Genomic DNA, 6,192 nt, shown 5'->3' on the forward strand with positions numbered 1-6,192 from the left:
ATAAAGGGCCAAGTAGTTGTCGACCCTCCCGTTATGTACCCCGAGGTCCACTCTATTCATGAGTGCCATCAAATCATTAATACCTGGGGTATTGGGGATTTCCGACTCAAATTTGGTATGAGGGATAGGGTATGGTGGGATAGGCACATAGGAAGGTGGGCGAAAAGGTCTTGCCGTTCCCCCACGAGGTATTTAGCGGGGTGGCTCTTCCCTTTGAGAGGGATTGTCTAGAATTTGGATATCAAGGAGGTAGCTTGGTGGAGGCGAGTATGGGCTCAATCTTGGGTCAATGCCCGGTATCTTCCAACCTTCTAGGATGATTGGAGTGCGTCCTTTGGTTTACCACTCTACACTCCCGTATTGAGTGTAGTTACACCACCGGTGATGGTTGAAGACGGTGTGCTCATCAATCAAAGTCCTCCTCTCAAGAGGAGTATAGGTCCCTTGGGCATTGAACCCGGGACAAAGGTTGTTGGCCAAAATAGTAATTAGACCTCCCATTACGAAGGTCTTGAGTTGAGTGGTTCCTTGAGTAAAATCATTGAACCTAATGAGTATCTCAAGGGGTGTGTTGAAGTTATAGCGCCTCGTCCCTCGAACATTCAAATAGGACTCAAGAAAAGTTAGGTCGATAAGAGTACACCTATCTTGTTCGTACCTCCCATTGATGGTACCGGCCACAAAGCGCTCGGTGAGTCGAATCACCGGATGTTGGATAGCGAAGGTGTAACATTGTTTTAGACAGGTAAAATTCCTCCCGGAAATAGCCCTCCAAAGTAGGTCCACATAGAAATTATTGGGTTTATCGGTATAGTTGGTGGGTACATCAAGACCGAGAATCTAGGCAAATTGCTCAAGGGAAAGACTATGGTCTAGGTTGCACAACCTAAACTCCATGCCCACATTTGTACGGGTATTCGTTACAATGCGAAGGCTACTAAAAAATTCAAGGGTGAGACTAAGGTACGTCTCCTCATGGGCATGGAAAAGTTTTCCAATCCCAAGGCCAAAGAACATCTCGGTAGGGTACCTTATCTTAAAGATTTCAAACACCCTAGTATCTATGAATTGAGTAGGTTCATAGTTCTTACCTAGCAATTTGACAAAGTTCTTGCGGTGGTCATCGGATGCAAAAAGCACTTCTTGGAAGTACTCAAGTTGTTCAATTCCTCCTCTTACTAAGGGACGGACGTTCCTTGGTAGTACTACCTCTCGCGGAATTGAGGAGGATGATCCCTTGCGTTTCCTTCCGGTAGATTCAACCAACTTCTTGGCCTTGCCTTTGAGGTTCATCATCTTGAAGTTGAGGAAATGGGGGTTTTGTTGGCTTTTGATGTGAGGGGAGTGTTGTTGAGGAAGGAGATGAGTGTTTTAGGGTTTGATAAGGTGAGGAAATGAGGGAGAAAGGGGATGATTTTATAGAAGAAGGGGGAATCCGAGCGGATAAGGGTGGGTCATGTCCGGTTTATTCGATAAAAATGGGTCAATCCGAGCGTCTTTGCGTCGGGACGGGCGTCTCGTGCTTGTAGAAGACGGGCGTCTTCCCACAAATCCGGGCGGATTCTAATGCAGGGATTCTGCTGAGTTGAGAACAGCGAGCGTCTTCTGGGTCGGGACGGGCGTCTTGCTCGGGACGGGCGGATTTTCAAAAATCCGCTCGGATTTCCTAGCAGCCCAAAATCTCGTTTCAGATGACATTCAGGACGGGCGTCCCGTGATGAATACGGGCGTCTTTTCTCAAGACGGGCGTCTTGTGTTGAATCCGCCCGTCTTCTGAGACAGCGTCAACCAGCTATGCGACGGGGGTCCTGGACGGGCGTCTTCTGCTTCCTTTCTTCTTTTTCTTTCCTTTCTTTTCACAATCATACCTTTTCACCGATTTGCTATTCCTCCTTATCCTTTTTTTTTTCTGAAATTTGCTCAATAAAAATGTAAGATGACTCTCTCTCTCACCACTCTCATGCAAGAAATCAAATGCAAATGCAATAATGTACAATATTATACAAAGTAAAAGGGTCTAGGAAATATCATACAAATGGTGGTTTGAGATAGGACTCCACCAAACTAGTTCAAATTGTAGAAATCCTTATCCATAGAGCTCAAGGCTCTTAATAAGAGATCAAAAGCTTGTGAACAAGCTCCAAATAGACACAAGTATGGGTTGCTCCATTTGAACATGAAATTTGGCCAAGGAAGCTTATAAAATGTTCTTTTTCTTTTTTCTTTGTCCTTGGCACTAGAGCTTTCCCAATGTTGCCAATGAACAAGACCATGATTCTTGTCAATACTAGGCATGAAGTATGGTTCATTTTCATCCGTAGACTTCCACTCACCAACTTCTTCTCCAATTCCGGTAATGATGATAGCATTTTGATTGTTCAATCCTTCCAAGGTGGAAGGAGAATTCTCATGGCTTTGATGATCGAGTTCCGTAGAAGTTATCATTGTGGGTGCCAAACCTTCACGAGTGTCTTCACGAGCAATCTTCTCTTTGAGCTTTTTCACCAAGTAACTCTTATATGATACCTTGGCCTTTTGAAGAAGGTCCACCATATCCTCTTCAATGATCATTGGCTCCATGATAGGTGTCAAGTAGTCTTCATGAGGAATAGGGGAAGGACGTTCTTCTTCATGATAGGGTATCTCAAATGTCTCAAGGATAGGCTCCTCAAGCAAGGTGATATTACGAGTCCATCCTCTAGGCTCATCATCATTGTTGCTATCTTCATACGAATCATAGATGGGGGTTTCATTTAACTCTTTCTCCATTGTCTCAACATTCAGTTCAAAGGACACACCCTCATACTCACAAAGGCTAAGAGTATTTGGCTTACTCAACCTCATGTCTTCATCATCAAACACCACACTTCCATACTCACAAGAGCTCAAGGAGATTGGCTCTTCCCATTCTTCACTTTTCATGTCAAAAGTTACTACTTCAAATTCGCATTCATGTTCAATGTCCAAAGAACGGTGGGGAGTGATTGCTTGGGATTCTTTCATTTGGGCAATTTGAATCTCCAATTCCTCACCTTGGGCAACAATGCCTTGAAGGACATTATCCCTCTTTTGGCTCTCTTCTAGCATTTGTTTGAAGAAGTTTTGTTGATCTCCCATCATTTAGAGAATCACATCTTGAATGGGTTCATCTTCTTGTTGTGGGTAGGTGTGAAAATGGTTGTATTGTGGCATTTGGAATTCATTTTGAAGTGGGTATTGGGTGGGTGGTTGTTGTGGACATTGGATGTGAGTGTTTTGGTTGGAAAATTTGGGGTAGTAGATAGGATTTTCATTGTATGAGTTGTAAGGTAGGTTTGTGTTGACTTGCTCCTCAAACTCCCCATACCCATAGTCATACTCAAAAGATCCACCACATACTCCATGTACAAGGTCTTGGGTCATCATCATAGCCAAGATAAAGATACAACTACAAACATGGAAACTACAAGAAAATGGTAAAAATGAACCTTGAGGAACAAGTTCCTCAAAGTTAAAGCACAATCAAAATAGACAAACAAGTAAGAACTTAATCACATAGCACCATCCCCGGCAACGGCGCCATTTTTGATGTGGTTGCGATGTCGTCGGGTCACATCCAATCAAAACACATTTATAAGACTCAACAAACTACTAGTTAGCGGTAAGTCGAGGTCAATCCATGGGACGGTGTGCTTTGGGTTCTAAGTCTATCTATCTCAATTTATGGTAGTGTCACAATTGATGGGGTTTGTAGTTGTATTCTAAACTAATGAGAGTAACAAAGTAAAGCAAAAAATGAACTAAGAAACGTAAACAAATGACTAAAAGCACTAGGATATCATGGGGCCATAGGGGATTCATGGTGTTGATCATACAAACATGTTTACAAAGTTGCAAACAATTAATGTTGTGAAGGAACCGAGTTGGTTTATGTCTTACGGTTCATAGGAAGGGTTGGGTCCCAGAGCCGAATCGATTAGATTGTACAACACCTACAAGTCAACTTACTTTCCTCCTATTCAACTTCTATGCATGGTCTACCAAGACTCGAGTTGGTTTATATCTTACAAGTCAAGTTGAGTAGATAAGAGATGGTAAAAATGCAAGGATTCATAGGCTTAGCATTTCATCAAACATAACATGTGCATAAAGTTGACATCACAACAAGCAAGCAATTTAATCATGTGAACATATTAGATTAAGCATGAATCAATCCCATGTTGGTTTCCCCTAATTACCCACTAATCCTAGCTAAGAGACTACTCACTCATTATCATGGGAAACATGTCATTAATGGTGTCAATCATCACAACAAGTATAAACATGATAATAGAATGAAGAAATGAACAATAAAGATTAAAGAGTAAAGGAATTATACCAAACTTGAGATGATCCAAATAATAAAGCAAAGAATAATAGAAGAAACTTGATTGATTAATGAAGGGTTGTTAATCCTCCAATAATAACCCAATAATCTTCAATTACCCAAAAGTGATGAACTTGAATAATAAACTTGAACAATAATTAAGGAGATATTAATGTGAGATTTATGGAAAGATTGAGATTAATCTATTCTAATCTACCCCTAATCTAATCTAAGAAAGCTTGATTTAATCTAAGGAAACTTGATTCTAATCTAAAAACTTGATTCTAATCTAAAAACTTGATGGTTTGATTATTACAAATGGGGTATATATAGTGGGGATTAGGTGTAAGAATTAGGGTTAACTAAGGGCTTAAATGACGATTAAGTCCCTACTTAAGGAAACGCCGGTATTTTTGGAAGGATGGGCATCTTTCTTGAAGCTTGAAGAAACGAAATTGTCTGCCTGGGAATCCGGGCGTCTTTGGCACGGGACGGGCGGATTCTGTGGTCTCTGCCCGAGCGTCTTGGGGAGAAGACGGGCGTCTTCTGGAGATTCTGCCCGGGCGTCTTCTGGGGAAGACGGGCGTCTTCAGTCTCGGGACGCGCGGATTGGCGAACACTTTCTTCGTTTGAGCTCGGATTGTAAAACAGACGTCATTTTCTCATCCGGACTCCTATTGGTGTGATTCAAAAGCCTAGATCACTTGTTTTCTCGACGCTGTTCCATCTAGCATATTTTCAGAGCCAAAGGATCAACCCTTGTTTCGGTTTTTGAGAGATTTCTTCTTGTAAAGCCTTCCCTCTCGTCATTATTACTTTTAACCCTTTGATCCTTCTATATACACTAGTCCATCTAATATCATCAATAAGCTTCCAAATATGCACGAAAGACGGGAATTTCTGCCTTATTATCTCCTTTTCTACAAAACATATGAAATGCGATAGAAAAGCAAATAGGAAGGTTTTGACGGATAAAATTGCCAAAGAATGTTATAATAATATGCAAAATAGGCTCAATTAGGGGACTAAATGTGCGCAAATAATGTTCACATCAATAACTTGTCGTTTTACTTGAGCCTTGCACTTTGTTGATAGTTATTAGCTTTGTCATACGCATAGTCTACGAGTTTCTGTTCAAATATAGCTGACTGTTTAGACTTGACCTAATAAATTGGCAAACTACTTGATAAATTCTGAGTTTTAGAGCCCATAACTGGTGACATTCATGACCAGTTTACATAGGAATCGAGAGTAGTACTCCTTGCATAACATGTTTATTACTTTTGCACATTTATGAAATTCGATTTCTTGTCAAATGCATACATTCGGGTTTGTGGTCGGTGTCACATGCAGGGAGGTGCTTGCAATTTTTCCCTTTTCCTTACATTTTTTACCCATTTAGCTCCACATAAGCCAAAACTTGCCTTTTTAACCCATTAGCTACATCCCAAATTAAGCCCGCCTAGTCAAGCTAGTTTAGTATGTCTTTTGTGGTATGATTTTCCGTCTGCAGTTTGGCCCGTATTATTTGTATGGAGTTGGTGAAAATTAAGGAGGGAGAAAAGAGAAAAAAAAAGGTTGAAAAAGGAAAGAAAAACAGAAAAACGTGAAAAAAAAGAAAGAAAAAAAAATGAACTTGCTTGACGCTTTACCTCCACATTTCCATAATTTGTTTTGCCTTTTCTCACCTGAACCTCACTTTCCCATATCATTTGTAAGCCCTCAGCTGTGACGGACATTGTTGGTTGGAATGTATGTGTAGTACTTGAATCGTCTATCATCTTTGTTGCATGCATGTTATGTAGGTCGCAGCTAGGTGAGTGACTGTTTTCTCTTTCTCTCTTATA

This window comes from Silene latifolia, chromosome 10, assembly GCF_048544455.1.
Source record: "Silene latifolia isolate original U9 population chromosome 10, ASM4854445v1, whole genome shotgun sequence".
Taxonomy (NCBI): Eukaryota; Viridiplantae; Streptophyta; class Magnoliopsida; order Caryophyllales; family Caryophyllaceae; genus Silene; species Silene latifolia.